This window comes from Symphalangus syndactylus, chromosome 17, assembly GCF_028878055.3.
Source record: "Symphalangus syndactylus isolate Jambi chromosome 17, NHGRI_mSymSyn1-v2.1_pri, whole genome shotgun sequence".
Taxonomy (NCBI): domain Eukaryota; kingdom Metazoa; phylum Chordata; class Mammalia; order Primates; family Hylobatidae; genus Symphalangus; species Symphalangus syndactylus.
Window position 1 is genome coordinate 62,412,808 of NC_072439.2, and position 19,634 is coordinate 62,432,441.

Sequence of the window (19,634 nt, forward strand, 5' to 3'; positions counted from 1 at the left end):
ACAAATGTATGTATACAAACACAAAAAGCAAACAAATATCATTGCACCCCAAAGAGCACCTTCAGTCCTTCTGACATCAAGTACATGGAAAGAGAAAGAAAACTAGTGGGTGTGCCAATCCTAACAAGGGATAACGGAGAGCTTTGGGCTGAACCCCAGGAGTCCTCTAAACCTGCCTGAGACAGTCCTATGCAGAACACCACTAGGTAAATCTGGTTAAGTAAAGAATTTCCATGTCCTGAGGCCAAATCAAAAAATTCCACAAACTGGGAACTCTTCACTTGCAAATCAATTTTGGTCCTGTCTACTGGATACAAATATCCAAGGTCCGATTGAGGGCTAAGCTACAATTCTAGAATCCATGTGGAAAAATACAACATCATAAACTTAGTGGCCTAATCTGGAGTTGACATTCTGCAGTGGTGCAGATACACTGCCCAACAGTTATGGTTACCACAGTGACAATGTGAAAAATAGGTGACTTATTTAAGGAAGAGGTAATAAATTGCTTATAAAAGTTATGTAAAAATCACAGTGTAATTGCCAAATAAAAACTTAGGAAAAGAAGAATAACATTTCCCAAATAGCCATACCATCAAAAGACCAAATCATTGCTATAAATATAGTTGTTATACAAAAAAAAAGAGAAATCAAGAAAATGCTAAATTGTCTGAGTCCGATTTACATTTACAGAATTCTGAGTAACATCACTAACCTAACTAGGCAAATATAAATCAAATGAAAGTGTAATTAAAGGGAAAAAGTCCTCTTTACTAAGTTGAAAATTACTGCTAACTATATCAAAGGAGGTACTGACTATAGATAAGAATTCAGCAGGCCTCCCTTAGATAATTTCTCATTCTCATGAATCCAAGAACCTTTAGATGAGCAAGCTGCTAAATAAAGCTGTATTTCAAAGCACTCTTTTCACTTCTTTCTCTTCCAGTTCTCTTAAGGTGATTTCTGTTGAACTTCAAAAGTATGAAACTATGTGGAACACAGCCAGAGCTAGAATACAATGTCTCCCAGGCACACTTCCTAGGTTCACTTTTTGGTCTTTAGGAGTTCTCCACCTTCCTCCAAACTCCATCTTCCATCAGGACCCCACCAATTAGACAGGGGAAAAAAGACTAATAACATTTTACAAAATGCTGCTTTTTCACAATAATTGAAATTTACTCAGCTTATAAGGATTTTAAAAGAAGAAAGGCAGATAAATATTTGCTTCTGGAAATGAGAATACAATAGACGACAAAAATACACATAAAAATTGAATATACTATTACAATCAGAAACTTAAAAGACATAATGTTATTCTACATCAGAAAACCTCAAACTGCTGAAATCCATAATAATTAGGATAATAGGCCGGGCGCGGTGGCTCACGCTTGTAATCCCAGCACTTTGGGAGGCCGAGGCGGGCGGATCACGAGGTCAGGAGATCGAGACCACGATGAAACCCCGTCTCTACTAAAAATACAAAAAAATTAGCCGGGCGTGGTGGCGGGCGCCTGTAGTCCCAGCTACTCGGAGAGGCTGAGGCAGGAGAATGGCGTGAACCCGGGAGGCGGAGCTTGCAGTGAGCCGAGATTGCGCCACTGCACTCCAGCCTGGGCGACAGAGCGAGACTCCCTCTCAAAAAAAAATTAAATTTAATTAAATTAAAATAATTAGGATAATTCCTGATGAGAATAAATCATAATCCTCTATAAATAGTAGAAGCAGTATGGTTTTTACAAGAAAGGAATCACTAACCATTAAGAAACATCATGCCAAGGAATCAGAGAAAGTAAGACGATGGCATTCTAACACTGGAAAGATTCTCCCTTACTCAGAAAGATTTTCCTCACACATTCCATTTATCTGGGACCATCTGTATGAATGATATGTGCACTTTCATGTGGGACTGAATGAGGGAATAAAAGAAAAGTAATGTTAAAACATAGCCAATTTGGGGAAGTACAGAGCTGCCTGAATGCTGCATTGAGGTGTTTTTATCTGCCTAAAGGGATTGATCATGAGTATCTGACTAACAAGTGGTGTTGGGGCAGTGGTTGGGTTTAGATAATAGAAAGGCAATTTTGAGGGTATAGGTAACTTTGCAACTTTACATAGGGAGCAAGTAGCAGCAACTATGTCTTTGCTACTAAAAATCATTTATAAGTTGTTTTTGGTCCAGTGTGGGTCAACATTTATGAGGCTTGAGAGGAAAAAATGTGCCCAACAAAATCTGAGAGTCCAACCACTAAAATACACAGCAAATCTGGTCACTTCTCAGCACCTCCATCATAATCCAAAGCCACCAACATCCCCTGCCTCAATTATTGCAGTGGCCTCAAAATTGATCTTCCTATTCCTACATTTACCCCTACAAACTATTCTAAATACACCAGCCAGTAATTCTTTTAAAGCTAAGTCAGAATATGAAGGCCAGTATGCCTAAAATAAAATGAGTGAGGGACTGGCAGGAAATTAGGGAAGGAGAGGGTGGGACACAACATGCAGGGCCTTGGAAAGTCATAATAAAAGCTTTAGTTTTTCTTCTGAGTGAACCAAGAAGCCAGTGGAGAAGTTATGAGCAAATAAGCAATACAAACTGACTTACATTTTAAATGGATGCAATGGATGGTATACAAAAAAGAGCCTATCAGGAGGGAAAATGAATAAGCCTGGATGCAGTAAGACCAGTTAGGATTTCAATACTCCAGAAGAGAAATGAAAGTGACTTAGATAAAGGACAAGGAAGGCAACAGTACAAGTAGCATGAAGTAGTCATATGCTAAATATATTTTGAGGAAAGATTCCAGAAATTTGCTGGTGAATTGAGTTTAAGAAAAACAGTTGTAGCCGGGCACGGTGGCTCACGCCTGTAATCCCAGCACTTTGGGAGGCTGAGGCAGGCGGATCATGAGGTGAGGAGTTCGAGACCAGCCTGGCCAAAATGGTGAAACCCTGTCTCTACTAAAAATACAAAAATTAGCTGGGTGTGGTGGCGCATGCCTGTAATCCCAGCTACTCGGGAGGCTGAGGCAGGAGAATCGCTTGAACCCGGGAGGCGGAGGTTGCAGTGAGCTGAGATCGCACTACTGCACTCCAGCCTGGGCGTCAGAGCCAGACTCAGTCTCAAAAAACAAAAAAGAAAAACGGTAGTAAAAAATGACTGTAAAGTTTCAATAGGTGGAATGGAGTTGCCATTTATTGAAATGAGGAAGATTGAGAAACAAGTTGGAATGGGGTGATATCAAACATTCTGTTTTGGATATGTTAAGTACAAGGTTTCTATTAGACAACCCAATGGAGAAGTCAAAGAGAAATGAGATATAATATAGTAAGTCTGGAGTCAAGTGGGAAATTGGAGTTGCAGATATCAATTAGATATCAACTTGAGGTTGTCAGCAAAAAGATCATATTCAAAGCCATGGAATAAGATGAAATTACCAAAGAGACTATGAAAAAGTGGTAGATTCAATGGCCTGGAAATCTTACTGAAGTCTTTAGAATTGTTAGCATTAAGATTCCAGAAGAAGTTAACTAGCAAAAACAAGTAGAGATAGACAATGGGACACTTAAAACAGATTTTAGAGCCAGTATAGATATTGGTAATGATAAGATAGGTTATGACTGTGAAAGTGGGTGGCTGAGGTCAAGGAACTGACAGGCCAGGGATTTATTTGTGGACATTTTAATGATGTCAAGATAATGACAAGAATAGTAGTAGAGATAAGGACAATTAGCCAAATGCTAAAATATTCATTGAATGAGGGAAGAGCAAAGAGATATGCAGATGACCACATAAAAGCACAGCAGAGAATGGTTTAATCTGGTAGGACTTGTTTCAAAGGGACCAGGAGATTTTAGACAGGAAGGAGAAAGAGAATCAACTGCCCAGATACAGTAACGAGAGATAAGACTCTCACATATGGGAGTTTGGGAGGCAAAACAGCTTCTACTTGAGAGATCTGTAAGAAAAGCAGTTTCCAGGGACGGGCATGGTGGCTCATGCCTGTAATCCCAGCATTTTGGGAGGCCGAGGCGGGCGGATCACCTGAGGTCAGGAGTTTGAGACCAGTCTGACAAACATGCAGAAACCCTGTCTCTACTAAAAATACAAAATTAGCTGGGCATGGTGGTGCATGCCTGTAATCCCTGCTACTCAGGAGGCTGAGGCAGGAGAATCGCTTGAACCCGGAAGGCAGAGGTTGCAGTGAGCCGAGATTGCACCATTGCACGCCAGCCTGGGCAACAAGAGTGAAACTCCGTTTCAAAAAAAAAAAAAGAAAAAGAAAAGAAAAGCAGTTTCCTTAGGAAACAACCAGATTTAAGTTAGACTTTGAGAGTAAAGGGATCATTCAGAATAAAAGTGGAGGACTGATTTGGGTAATGACACACAGTGAGTTCCAAAAAATTTAGATGGTGAAGAACTAATGGTTTAAGATAGATGGTTAGAGATGGTAGAAACAGCTGGCTATCCATTCATCCCTGCTTCTGTGGTATAGGAATTTGAAGTTTTGCTATACATCTGGCCACCTAGAACAAAGACTATGTTTCCTAGCTGCCCTTGAAACTAGGTGTGGCCACATAAGGCATTAATAATACTGAAACCAACAGTGGCTATTCTAATATCAACAACCTACCGGCCCAATCCGGATTTTATATTCTGTGAGGGGTAGAAATGAGGTAAGAGGCAGGACTCAACTCTGGAGGCAGAGCTCAGACATGGCACCAGATTGGGGACTGGCTAAAACACAGAAGAGGTGAAAGCACCTCTCTGTAAGACATGCCTATCAGTGTGCCATATCAGTTTACTATTGCCATGGTAACACCAGGAAGTTACCTGTTTTTCTAGAAGTTTCTGCATAGCCAACTTCTTAATTTGCATATAGCCAAGAGTGGGCATAAATATGACTGCAGAAGTGCCTTTGAGCTGCTCCTCTGGGCACACTGCCTATGGAGTAGCCCTGCTCCGCAAGGAACAGTACCTCTGCTGCTGCTATACACTGCTGCTTCAATAAAAGTTGCTGTATAACACCACCAGCTTGCCCTTGAATTCTTTCTTGGGCCGTGCCAAGAACACTCCTGGGCTAACCCCCAGTTTTGGAGCTTGCCTGCCCTGCATCAGATATACTGCCTAACAGTAATAGTACCTAAGTTCACATTGCCTAATTTCACAGTGAGTTATCTAAGGAACCCATTTCATTACTTCTTATAAACGTTATATAAAATTGCCCGGCGTGGTGGCTCACGCCTGTAATCCCAGCACTTTGGGGGGCCGAGGCAGGTGGATCACAAGGTCAGAAGATTGAGACCATCCTAGCTAACACGATGAAACCCCGTCTCTACTAAAAATACAAAAAAATTAGCCAGGGGTGGTGACACACACCTGTAATCCCAGCTACTCGGGAGGCTGAGGCAGGGAATCTCTGGAACTCAGGAGGTGGAGGTTGCAGTGAGCCGAGATCACACCACTGCACTCCAGCCTGGGCGACAGAGAGAGACTGTCTCAAAAAAAAAAAGTTATATAAAATCACAGCATAATTGGCAAATAAAAACTTGGAAGAGTGACACTTCCCATGCCATGCCATCAAGGCCATGTATAACACAGCAAGATAAAAAAGAGCCAAGATTCCTGACCTTGTGGAAAGTCACATCAATCCTGTACCATCAAAGTTTTAAGTGATAGAGAATAGTTGCATCATATTTAAGTTACTGTCTTCAACAGCTAATCCTAATAACAAACTAATGCAGGGAATTAAGTCTTGAATGTGGAGACTGAGGTAAACAGGGATGTAAGGTATGACACAGTAGTCCCAAATGTCTCTTGAGAAAAGGTGGCTAATCAATTTAAACCGTAACCTTCTTGGAACTGCTCTCTTAGGCAGCATTGATACAACTTTCATAAGGGGAAAAGGGGCAGTCGTCCTCTAGCAGCATATGGAACTATGTGGGATTTCTTTTCAATCTTGATAAGGGTGTTGGCATTTACTTCACTAGCAGTTTAAGGAGGAAAAGGAACTACAGAGAATTAGAGGGAATAACCAAATGTTACTTTCTCCTAATATCCCCAGCCTTAAATGGTAGGCTCAGTCCTTCTACCTCTTCTGTATCTGCACTCACTGCCATGGTGAACTCATCCAGTTTTATGGCTTAATATGAATGTAAATATATTCACCATATAGTGACAACTACTAATTTCATATTTCTAGTTCATACCTCTCCACTGAACCCCAGACTTTTATATCTATTTGACAACTCTATTTGTTTTTTTCTTTATTATTATTATTATTATACTTTAAGTTTTAGGGTACATGTGCACAATGTGCAGGTTTGTTACATATGTATACATGTTCCATGTTGGTGTGCTGCACCCATTAACTGGTCATTTAGCATTAGGTATATCTCCTAATGCTATCCCTCCCCTCTCACCCCACCCCACAACAGTCCCCGGAGTGTGATGTTCCCCTTCCTGTGTCCATGTGTTCTCATTGTTCAATTCCCACCTATGAGTGAGAACATGTGGTGTTTGGTTTTTTTGTCCTTGCAATAGTTTACTGAGAATGATGATTTCCAGTTTCATCCACGTCCCTACAAAGGACATGAACTCATCATTTTTTATGGCTGCATAGTATTCCATGGTGTATATGTGCCACATTTTCTTAATCCAGTCTATCGTTGTTGGACATTTGGGTTGGTTCCAAGCTTTGTTATTGTGAATAGTGCCGCAATAAACATACGTGTGCATGTGTCTTTATAGCAGCATGATTTATAGTCCTTTCGGTATATACCCAGTAATGGGATGGCTGGGTCAAATGGTATTTCTAGTTCTAGATCCCTGAGGAATCGCCACACTGACTTCCACAATGGTTGAACTAGTTTACAGTCCCACCAACAGTGTAAAAGTGTTCCTATTTCTCCACATCCTCTCCAGCACCTGGACAACTCTATTTGAATGTCTAACAGACATTTCAAATTTAACAAGATCCAAATCAAAACCCTGATTTTCCCTCCAACTTTGCTCCTACCACATTCTTACCCATCCTGGTAAATGGCAATTCCATTCTTCCAGTTACATACACCAAAAACTTAAGTCATCATTTACTCTTCTCACACATACCAAATCCAACTTGTAAATAAAAACATTTGTTGGCTTTATCTTCAAAATGTAAAATATTTCACCACCTCCACTATGACCGCAATCCAAGATGCCATCTTCTCTTAACCAGAATTACTACAATAGCTTCCTAATTAGCCTCTGAGCCACTTTACAATGTATGCTCACCACAACAGCCAATGTGACTGATTTAAAATAAACCACAGCCAGGTACAATGCCTCATACCTGTGATCACAGCACTTTAGGAGACCAAGGCAGGAAGACTGCTGAGTTCAAGACCAGCCTGGGCAACATAGTGAGACCCCTTCTTTACAAAAAAATAAAAAATTAGCCAGGTATGGTGGTGAATGCCAGTAGTCCTAGCTACTTGGGAAGGCTGAAGCAGGAGGACTGCTTGAGCACAGGAGCTTAAAGTTACAGTGAGCTATGTTCATGCCACTGAACCCCAGCCTGGCCAACAGAGTGAGACCCTGTCTCTCAAAAATACAAATTAGATTAAATAAACCATCGTACTTTTCTGCTGAACACTCTTCAGTGGCTTCCTATCTCACCCAGAGTGAAAACAAGTCCTTACAATGTTGTCCAAGGCCCTTATTAATCTGGATTTCCATTGTGATGGTTAATTTTATGTGACGACTTGGCTAGATTATGGTGCACAGTCGTTTGGGCAAACACTACTGTAAAGGTATTTTTTTACAGGTGAGTATAACATTTTCAACCAGCTAACTTTAAATAAAGCATATTAGCCTGCATAATGTAGGTAGGCTTCATTCAATCAGCTGAAGGCCTTAAGAACAAAGAGCAAGGTTTCCTCCACAAAAAAGGAATTCTGCCTCCAGACTACAACACAGAAATTCTGTTTGAGTTTCCAGCCTTTGGACTCAAAACTGCAACATCAACTCATACCTGAATTTCCAACCTACTGGACAGCATTGCCCTACAGATTTTATCCTTGCCAGCTCCCACAATCACATGAGACAATTCCTAAACTCTCCCTCTATATAGAGACAGATAGATCTATGTATCTATGACTATATATGGGGAATATATATATATATATATTTATATATAAAATATAAAATATATATCATATATGTATAAATAGATAAATATAAAATATATATCATATATATCATAAGATATATATCATATATGTATCATATATATGATATATATCATATATATACAGACAAAGGTATATCTCATTTTATTCTGGTTTATTACACTTCACAGATATTGAATTTTTTTTTTTTTTTTTTTTTTTTTACAAATTGAAGGTTTATGGTAACCCTGCCTTGGGCAAGTCTATCAACCATTTTTCCAACAGCATGTGCTCACTTTGTGTCTCTGTATCACATTTTCGTAATTCTTGCAATATTTCAGATATTTTCATTATTATTATATCAGCCATGGTGATCTGTGATCAGTGATATTTGATGTTACTATTTTAATTGTTTTGGGGCACCGCAAAGCATGACCATGTAAAATGGCAAACTTAATGGATAAATGTTGTGTGTGTTCTGACTGTTCCACCCACCAGCCGTTTCCCCATCTCTCTCCTCTCTTCAGACATCCCTATTCTCTGAGACACAACAATATTGAAATTAGGTGAATTAATAACACCACAATGGCCTCTAAGTATTCAAGAAAAGGGTCTATCACTTTAAATCCAAAGCTAGAAATGATTAAGCTTAGTGAGGAAGGCATGTTGAAAGCCCAGAGAGGCCAAAAGCTAGGCCTCTTATGCCAAACAGCCAAGTTGTGAATGCAAAGAGAAAGTTCTTGAAAAAAATTAAAAGTGCTACTCCAATGAAAACACGAATGATAAGAAAGTAAAACTGCCTTATTGCTGATATAGAGAAAGTTTTAGTGGTCTGAATAGAAGATCAAAGCAGCCACAACATTCCCTTAAGCCAAAGCCTAATCCAGAGCAAGGCCCTAATTCTCTTTTATTCTATGAATGCTGAGAAATCTTAGTGAGGAAGCTGCAGAAGAAAAGTCTGAAGCTAGTAGGGTTTGGTTCATGAGATTTAAGGAGACAAGACTTCTCCATAACATGAAGGCAAAAAGTGAAGCAGCAAGTGCTTACTTAGATGCTACAGCAAGTTATCTAGATCTAGTTAAGATAATTAATGAAATCAGGTGGTTCTACTAAGCAACAGATTTTCAATGTAGATGAAATAGTCAAGATGATGGCATCTAGGACTTTCATAATTAGAAAAGACAAGTTAATGCCTGGCTTCAAAGCTTCAAATGGCATCCTGACTCTCTTGTTAGGTGCTAATGCAGCTGGTGACTTTAAGGTGAAGCCAATGCTCATTTACCATTCCAAAAATCCTAGGGCCCTTAAGAATTATGCCTGTGCTTTATAAATAGAATAACAAAGCCTGAATGATAGCACATATGTATACAGCATAGTTTACTGACTATTTTAAGCCCATTTTTGAGACATACTCCACAGGAAAAAAAAGATTCCTTTCAAAAGATTACTGTTTATTGACAATGTACCTAATTACCCAAGAGCTCGGATGGAGGTGTACAAGATTAATGTTGTTTCCATGCCTGCTACCCACAACATCCTTTCTGCAGCCCATGAATGAAGAAGTCATTTTGGCTTTCAAGTCTTATTGTTTAAGAAATAACATATTGCTTTACAAATTGCAAGAGAACTAGAAATGGAGCCTAAAAATGTGATTAAATTACTGTAATCTCATGATGAAACTTGAACAGAGGAGGGGTTTCTTTTTATGAATGAACGAAGAAAGTAGTTTCTTGAGATAGAATCTACCCCTGATGAAGATGCTATGAACCCTGTTGAAATAACAAAAGATTTAGAATATTACATAAACTTATTTGATAAAGCAGCAGCAGAGTTGAAGAGGACTGACTTCAATTTTGAAAGAAGTTCTACCCTGGGTAAAATGCTACCAAACAGCATACATGCTAGAAAAAAATATTTCATGAAGGGAACAGTCAATCAATGCAGAAAACTTTATTGTTGTTTTATTTTAAGAAACTGCCACAGCTACCCCAACCTTTAGCAACCACCACCCTAATCAATCAGCAGCCATTGACATCCAGGCAACATCCTTAGCCAACAAAAATATTATGACTCGCTAAAGGCTCAGATGAGTATCAGCATTTTTTAGCAATAAAGTAGTTTTTCATTAAGCTATGTACATTCTTTTCTTAGACATATTACTACTGCACACTTAATGGACTACCATATGGTGTAAATATGACTTTTATATGCAGTGGGAAACCAAAAACTTCATGGGACTCACTTTATTGCAATATTAGCTTTATTGTGGTGGTCTGGAACCCAACCTGCAATATCTGAGGTACGCCTGTATATATCCCATGTTTGTTCTGTTTCTCTAGAGAGCCCTGAGTAATATACCCATTATTTCTCTGACAATATCTTCTGCCTCTCTCCTCTTTCACTAAAACTGTTCCAGCCACAATGACATCTATGCTTTTCTTTCAAGCATGCTCCTGCCTCAGGGCCTTTGTACTTAACCCCACCCTGCCTGGAATCCCTATCCCCTGAGAGTTGCATGGCTTACTCCCCTTTCCTTCTTTATATCTTTGTCCAAAAGTCACCTTCTCAGTAAAGCCTTCTCTGTATACCCTATTACGTCTGTCTGTCATACTACGTATTTTACTTACTGTTGCCCCTTTCTAAGATGTAAGCTCCATGAGGGCAGAAATTTTTGTCTGTTTTGTGCACTCAAAAATCCTCTTCAACTAGAAACATGCCTTCCTTACAGTAAGTGCTCAGTAAACATTTGTCCAATGAACAAATGGAGAAAATATGAAGCCAGTAGGCATAGATTATAAGTGTAGAGGTTAAAGGTCTGTAAGTGTGGATAGATAGATGTAGTATGTGCATGTGTATTAATATACCATATATATGTGTGTGTGTGTTTAAAAGTATATAAGTATAGGGTTAAAGGAAAGAAATACAGCTGTAGCTATGAAGGCCTTTTAAATTAGGGTACACCTTAGTATGTTTGGAAGCAGAGGACTCAGTGGACAGGGATAGATTAATAATACCATGGAAACAGAGGAAAACTAAGAGAGCACAGTCCTTAGAAATCATTTGATCAAGGGCACTGATAATGGGGTACCTTCTATTTTTAAAAATGTACAGATGCACAGTTCATAGAAACATAAAGATGGTCATGGGCAATCAGAAACAAACAATGCCCAGCCTCAATTATAATTATAGAAATGAAAATTAAAACAACCAGATACATTGTTCTGTTCTCCAAGTAGTCAAATGCAAAATACCCAAAACCCAGTTGGCCAGTACAGAGAAACAGATACTTCCATACATTATTGAAGGGTAGGTCAACTGGTGCTGCATTTCCTATGTTTGGGGAATTCCCTGTCTTATGAGTCCTTCTTCCCATTATACAAAACAAATTATTTCCTCTCTAGCCTTCCTTATAGCTGAAACACAGGTAAATATTAATAAAACTTAAGCTCTGCCAAATCTACGATCTGTGCCATATTTTAAACTAGAAGCTACTGATGCAAAGGAAGCATCATATAAGGAATATACACTGGGAATAATTCCTAGTCATAGGAATTCACCCTACGCATATGAATGTACATCAAGATATACAGATGCTCCTCAACAATTTACAAAGGGGTTACATCCAATAAACCCATCATAAGTTGAAAATATCATTAAGCCAAAAATACATTTAACACATGTAACAAACCAAACATCATAGCTTAGTCTAGTCTACCTTAAATATGCTTAGAACACTTACATTAGCCTATAGTTGCATGCTGTAGCTTATCAGTTGTTTACCCTCATGATCATGTGGTTGACTGGATGTTGCGGCAGGCTGCCCACTGCCAAGCATCCCAAGAGAGCATCATATCATGTATCACTAGCCCAAAAAAAGATCAAAATTCAAAATTTAAAGACAGTTTCTACTGAAAAGTGCTTTCCTTTCACACCATCATAGTCAATATAAATCATGTCAAACCATCATAGTCTGAGACTGTCTGTATATTCAAATCTGTTCATTACAGAACTCTGAAATACTATCAAAAATTAGAAATTTAAATGTTCACAGATTTTACATCCCTGTGTGGATATATGTGTTTATAATATGGAAGGGTTAAAATCAAGAAAATATAATTAAGAGTTAGACCTAAGTAAGCATTATGCTAATTGAAAAAAGCTAGTACAAAAGGACAAATACTGTATGAATTCTACTTATATAAGGTACCTAGAGTAGTCAAATTCATAGAAACAAAAAGTAGAATGATGGCTGCCAGGGGCTAAGGGAAGGAAGAATAGGGAGTTATTGTTCAATGGGTACAGTTTCAGTTCTGCAGGATGAAAAGAGTTCTGTGGAACGATGGATGAATGAATGAATGGATGTGACAGTGGCACAACAGTGGATATACTTAATGTCACTAAACTGTACACTTTAAAAAAAAGATGGTTTTTAAAGAAGAAAATAAAAGAATTAGATTTAGGAAATAAAACTAAGAGGTAAAAGCACTAACAATAAGAAAAATTTTAGATGATAAACAGGAGACCATGACTTGTCAACAAGAATGTAACTGTAGATAAGAAGTGGCAGAAAAATCTCTAGTATTGAACAAGAATGTGAAGAATAGGTAAGAAATTCAAGAGCTAGATCACAAGCACACTTATACCAAGTTTTCTTTGGGTCACTTGCACACTAGTTAATAGAGACAGCAGGCTGGCTTTTTACTAACCAAGGTCCTATTAAAAGAAGTACAGTTTTTATCAACAGTCCCCTAAATTGATAGCTCTGACCAGACTCCTGTGTCTCTTCTCCAATAGAGAAAGGAGAAAGGAGAAAGGCAAGCCTTTTATTCAGATTGGTGCCATCACAGAACTTGTAAACTTGAGCTGAGATCTCTTGTACGGTAGAAAAGAGAGAGAAGCAGGCTCACCATTTCCAGGCACAGACTCAAAGGCTTAGCCACAGGAAACAGTATGGCAGTTTACTTTATCAGGGGTGTCCAATCTTGCGGCATCCCTAGGCCACATTGGAGGAAGAATTGTCTTAGACCACACATAAAATACACTAACATTAATGATGGCTGATGAGCTAAAGAAAAAAAAAATCACAAAAAAATCTCATAATGTCTTAAGGATATTTACAAATTTGTGTTGGGCTGCATTCAAGGCCGTCCTGGGCTGCATGTGGCCCATGGACCATGGGTTGGACGACCATAGTTTAATTAGTAAAGACCTCCAACTCCCACCCCATCTCAATTCCTATATGCATTTGCTAAAGTGTATGTGTACACTGTGGTATTTACATTTCCTTGAAATTCTAGCTATGATTAATAGACATTCTTCAATATTATTCTTATTGGCTATACTTATAACGAAAATTAGCTGGGCATGGTGGTGGGCGCCTGTAATCCCAGCTACTCGGGAGGCTGAGGCAGGAGAATCACTTGAACCCAGGAGGTGGAGGTTGCAGTGAGCCGAGATTGTGCCACTACACTCCAGCCTGGGCGACAGAGTGAGACTCCATCTCAAAAAAGAAAACAAAAACTATTTTAAAAATGAGATGAATTTGTACATGTTGATATAGAAAGATGTCTATGTTAAATGACAAAAGCAAGGTATACAGCTGTATTATATGATTCAATTCCTTTTGTGAAAAGAAAAAGTGAGATATATTTAAGCTGGTGGATACCAAAACATTTTCTGGGAAGATATGCAAGACACTTAATAATGAGAGACCCCTAAAAGGGTGGGGGCACTGGAATGAGAAAGAAAGCTTTAAATTCTGATTTTATATGTTTCTGTTCTGTTTGAAGTTTTTAACAATGATCACAGTATTTTTTAATCTATCCACTTATATATTTAATATAGGATTATCTGAGTGAAAGGATTATGACCAAATTTTTATGCATTTCTATAAAACCCTGATAAATGACATTTTTATAAGATCACCATTCTCCACACTTGAATTCCTTCTTATTAAAACTCTCACCTGGCTTATTCTCATGAAGATACTATACTTTGTTTTCTTTCTTATGTAAAATGAGGCTAATAATACCTACCTGACAAATTAGTTATGATGATTAAATGAGATAAAGTATGTAAAGTGTCCAGTAGAGTACCCAATACATAGTAAGCACTTAATAAATGTTAGTAATTCCAGTGAAAGTTGTTTTTTCACCCTGCGTATATATAGTCACTCTTTTCCTACCTAAGAAGAATTTCTCTTCGGAACAACCACTTCCTCACTGTTAGCCCATGTGGCATGAGGCCCAGACTTAAGCCAATTAGAGCATTCCATTCCCTTTGCACAGACTGTTTCACAGGTGGCCCCGGACTTTTATTCAAATCAATGCTGGGGAAGAGAAACTCTCATTGCCCCTTTGATTTAAATTTTAGAAGATATGAGGCTGGAGTTGCTGTAGCTATCTTACCACAGCAAGGGGAGAGCCTAAAGGTGCTAGAGGCCATCATATAGAACCTGAAAATACTGCCAACACAATGGAATTCAAAGCAAGGAAAGAAACCAAATCCTTGTGTCTTTGTCTGAACCCTTAATCCAGTTACAGTCACCTGAATTTTTAGTTCCAGGAGACAATATTTGTTTTTTCTCAAGACAATTTGGATTGGGCTTTCTGTCACTTGTAATCAACAGGGTCCTATCCTAGATATTACTGTAATTATTTCTTCTTCTTACATTCTAAAAATGAACATTTTCTTAATATCCTTGGTCTGGTGCTAGCTTCTCTCCACTTACAATCTTAAAAAACTAACCTATTTTTAATGTTCCAGTTATTCTTGTAACACTATCCATTTTATTTTCTCTCTTAAACCATACTCTCTACCTCTACTGCTTGTTGAATATATCTTTCCAGAATTCCAACCTACAGAATAAAAACATACTTATCTTTCAAAATGATATTTCCAAAAAAGAGCTGTTCTGCCTTCTAGCTTCCTGGGTTTTTGGTGGTAAGTTATGTGGGTTTCAGTAACATTAATATACCAAGGTGCTTATATTATCAGGAGGAATATTCACTTCTATCTGCACTGTGTCTGTATCTAATTTATTAATCTTAAACAATATTCTCTAAATATTTATAAAATACATAAATTCATATTAATTAATATCTAATTTATCTAAATATTTACAATTACAAACTTAATCTTTTAAAATATTTACTCAGAAATCTAATTTCAGCCTTTCTGAAATGTTATGACATTAGAAGGCAAACAAAACACGTATTATTAAAATGATGAAAAAACCTTGCACTTAAAGAATTGAAAATGAAGATTTTAATTCTAATTCCAATTTTTCTCTTTGAACTTAATTCCTCCTGTGGGTTATAATTTTTTTCTAATGTAAAAAGTGAGGTTTTCCTTCTAAGACTGCCTGAAATTGCAGATAGAGATTACTGGCAGATCATTTTAGACTAGGAAGATAAGACCCGGTTATAGCAATACTTTCCAAAATGATTGTAACTCAGTCTTTTCCAGGTAGGCCAGCTTCTCTTTGTAATTAAACTCTGTTAATTTCATAAGACATGTCCAAAATATTGGCAACAATCAACCAAAAGTCTTTATTTCTTGTGACTCTAGTATCTTCTCAAAATTTATACTTATTCTGAATGTCTTATTTTTGTGGTATATATAAATCTCCAGATTTAAGTCTACTCTGTAGCTGTTTGTTGTTTTCTCATTATACAACCTGGTTTATGCCCCTTTTCAAAATAGTTTTCTGAGTGGGCAATGGTTGGGTTCAATTAAATTTAAGGCCATCAGTCAGTTTATTTATCAAAACTATATTTTCTGTGACTTATCATTCTTCCTATACCTTATCACTAATTCAAGGATACACAAAGAATAGTATATGACTGACTTCAAGGGTTTATACTCTGAACCATCACAATCTACAAAAGCTATAGATTTTTTCCCCAAAATGACTCCAGATTTTTTTCCATCCTACTTAGGCACTTCTCACTTATTGTTATATAGTAACAATCTTAACTAAAGCCTAGACTGATCTCAGTTTCTTTCCCCTTTAACATACCCCATGTAACTACTGTTAATTATTCTTCCTACATTTACTAAGTCATTCCTTGGCTCAGAATTGTTCTAAAAGCTGTTTCCTCCATATCATATCTAACATCCTTGACTTGGTTTTCAAGATCCTTCAGGAGCTACCCTTCCTCTAAGTTGATATCCCATTATTCACCCTTAGCATACTTTAGTAAGTTCAATGTCATAAACACAGCAAAATCAAATCCTTATGGAATATGTGCTAGATGAACAATCATAAACAGTATGATGAGACAGGTATTATATGCTAGTTTCATAAATAAATACTCTCAAGATTGACAAAGTGAGGAAACTGTCAAGCATATACCTAAAAAATGATGGAACTTGGGATTCTGTTTTCTATATTACATCTTTCCACTACATTGTGCTCTGTTCCCCCAAATACACCACTCAATTTGGTCTATACTTTTTTTTTTTTTTTTGAGACGCAGTTTCGCTCTTGTTCCCAGGCTGGAGTGCAATGGCACTATCTCAGCTCACCGCAACCTCCGCCTCCCGCGTTCAAGAGATTCTCCTGCCTCAGCCTCCCTAGTAGCTGGGATTACAGGCATGTGCCATCATGCCCTGCTAATTTTTTATTTTTAGTAGAGACGGGGTTTCTCCATGTTGGTCAGGCTGGTCTCGAACTCCCAACCTCAGGTGATCCGCATAGTTGATACTTCTCCAACTCACGTTTTGTAGTGTTTTACAACCTTTGGAAATGCAAAAATTCCAGAAGCCCTCAAAGTTAATCCTTGTATCTTCTTGGTATGCTTACCAGCCAAAAAACTTTTTTCATTAAGCTTTATTTTCTGTAGTTTGTTTCATGAAAACAATAATTAGTTTTTAACTTCAAACATAAAGATATATCACGATATTGAGTCTATGCTTATTCAAAACACACCAGTCTCCCAACCTCACCAAATTCTTACAATTGGTTGGGAGGGGGGTGGCTCTCCATACCTTTTTGAGAATCACTGAATCTGACTTCATGCTCTTCGAGGGAAGAACCGTAATATATTTAGAGTGATAATGTAAATTCATTCAAAAGGCAGATTTATTGGTGATTTAACATGCCAGACCCTAAGTAAGCAAAAGTTAAAGAAAAAAAAAGGAGGCTAGTAGTTCTCAATGTCAAGTACTTAAGAGTTGTTGCATGAATACTGGAGATAGTCAAATTAGCCGGTGGCTCTTTAACAATGTAGGGAATTAGGAGCAAGTATGAGATTCTGATTATAAAGTTGTAGGAAAACTAACTTCCCAGAAAAATGCACATAGAATTATGTATACAATGTCAGGCGAGTTATGAACTCTGAAGCCCAATCACCTACCACCAGATCCACAGACCTCAGGTTAAAAATCCACTAAAACTAAGTTCTCGGGGAACAGGAATTGCCAAACTTGCTTACTAATCCTAATTATGCCTCATCCAGTGCAATGTATACAAACACTACTTAGGGAATATTTGCTGGTCGATAATTTCCTCATAAAAATAACCAGAACACTGGCGAGTCGTTTTTTCCATTAAAGAGCCTTTTAGTCAAATTATTTTAAAAGTCCGAAACCTTTCACTAGTAACACCAATGATCTAAAAACTAGTAACTCGAAAATCGTTATTGCGCTATTCACATGTGGACTAAGCTATCACTAATCCAGGTCTTGTTCTAGTTGTCTCTCTACTCCCTTCAAATTCAGGGCTTCCTCCTTCGCATCCCAAAAGCTACACCCAGAGCCCCGCTGCCGCCAGAGAGACAGAAAATGATGCTCCACGAAGCACACACCTTCAAAACAGGAAAGATGGGATCCAGTGACGGCTACAACTTCCAAACTCTTTTCTCACCAGGTCCAGAGGTGAAGAGATTTACCTCAAGTTCCAGGAAAGCGGTGGCGATTGCTCTCAAATACTTGGTACCAGTTACCAACAAGCCTCCCGACCTCCCCGTCACCATAGTGACTTCTAAGAGTTACCCTCCCTTCCTCTTCCCGCGATACTTCTACGCTGCACGTCATCCGAGTGGGCCCGAGACCCCGCCTCTCGGCGAGCCCGCCCTCTTCTGAAGAGGCGTTTCTGGACCACTGAGCCCTTCCTCCAGCTGTGAGCGGAACCCTACCGTTTTTAAAAACATCTTTCAAAACTTACCACGTTGTCTTTCCAAATATTTTTAATAATAGTGCTGCTGCTGTAGACCACAGAGAAAACAATCCCTCGCTCTTCCTTTTCACTTAGTAGAAACTTCTGCGTAGGTCCCGCCAGGAGTTCGCGCATGCGCAGGAGCGACCATAAGATGGCGGTGATAATCGCCGCACTTTTTTTCAAATTAGTGGATCCCACAAATCATTGCGCGCATTTGTAACGAATTTCCGTTCGAGTTTGTATTTTAGGCGCCATTTTCGAGTGAAGGACCCGGAGCCGAAACACCGGTAAGAGCGGGGAGGTGGGTACTACAGAACCGTCTCCAGCCTTGGTCTGAGTGGACTGTCCTGCAGGTAAAGTACTTCTCTTCCTGGTCAGGTTGTCACGCTCTTACTTCCTGCCTTGTCCGCGAGCGCCTGGAAAATAGAGGCCTTGAGCCCGAGCGGCGAAGTCCGGGCTTGAGGCTGCCGCTGGGAGATTTCTCTTGCTGTCACCCCTCCCCCCCTCGGCCGCTCCCCGGCGGCCCGGGCTCCCGCGCGCAGCTCCCGGGCGCCACTTTGCCAAGCTACTCAAACGTCTCGGGGAGGCCCCGAGCCTCGCAGATCTCTTCTTTAAAAAATCCTAGTCTCTATCTGGGAAAGGGCGTCTCCCCCTACCCCTCTTTCTTTTGCCAAGGGACTAGTCACCGGGGCTCAGCCTTCGCTGGTGACCTTTCATGGTTTACTGTCCAACGGGACTCCGCCCTGGGAGCTGGAGAGACAAACTCTTGCCACCCCAAATTAGCAAGCGCTGCCAGCGTCCGACTTGAAGTTGCTAGTGGTTGGTCCCAGCCTTCGCCCTTCGCGGTCCGACCGCAGAGAGGAGGGAGACCTCGTTATGCCCCTGGCCGTCAACGGCGCCAGGAGCTAAAGGGCGGGCAGACGAAAGCGGGCGGCGAGTCGCCAGTTAGTCCTCACCGCTCTAGAGAGAGTTGCTAGCCACGGGATCCAGACCCTGACACGAACTCGTTTCTCCACGTCGGTGCGCTTGCATCCCTGGCCCCGAGAGCGTGGGAATGTCCGGAAGTGCTGGCGTATGGGAGTCCCTTGGTTAGAAATGCGTTAGCGAATATTACACGCTTATACCATGGGCGGACGAATGGAGAGCCTTAAAAAAAAAAATGCTAAGCAGTTGCCCAATCGTTGATTGATCCTCAGGCACGTCTAGTTTTTCCCACTTACATAGGTCTTGTTAAGAAACCAGTTCTGCCTTCTTGCCACTCGTGTCTTTCGATGGCTCCCTTCCCGAAGTCCCGCTGCCTCTAAGCGGGGTGTTAAGCGGG

The 19,634-nt window shown here is 39.4% G+C and overlaps 2 protein-coding genes across 7 annotated transcripts in view; one reads left to right on the forward strand and one right to left on the reverse strand.

Moving 5' to 3' along the window:
• IFT80 (intraflagellar transport 80) overlaps positions 1-18,456 on the reverse strand; it is a 154,167-nt gene extending 135,711 nt beyond the window's left edge. For 2 of the 3 annotated variants that reach the window (XM_063620375.1, XM_063620373.1), the window contains exon 1: positions 17,961-18,169. The gene's annotated coding sequence lies outside the window, so the exon portion shown is untranslated. Of the gene's footprint in view, positions 1-17,960; positions 18,170-18,319 lie in introns of those variants that run through there. The other variant, XM_063620374.1, reaches the window with a different exon arrangement.
• The window catches only part of SMC4 (structural maintenance of chromosomes 4), a 35,491-nt gene continuing 34,306 nt past the window's right edge, over positions 18,450-19,634 (forward strand). The window contains exon 1 of one of the 4 annotated variants that reach the window (XM_063620370.1): positions 18,450-18,600. The gene's annotated coding sequence lies outside the window, so the exon portion shown is untranslated. Of the gene's footprint in view, positions 18,667-19,634 lie in introns of all 4 variants that reach the window. The other 3 variants (XM_063620369.1, XM_063620371.1, XM_063620372.1) reach the window with 3 other exon arrangements.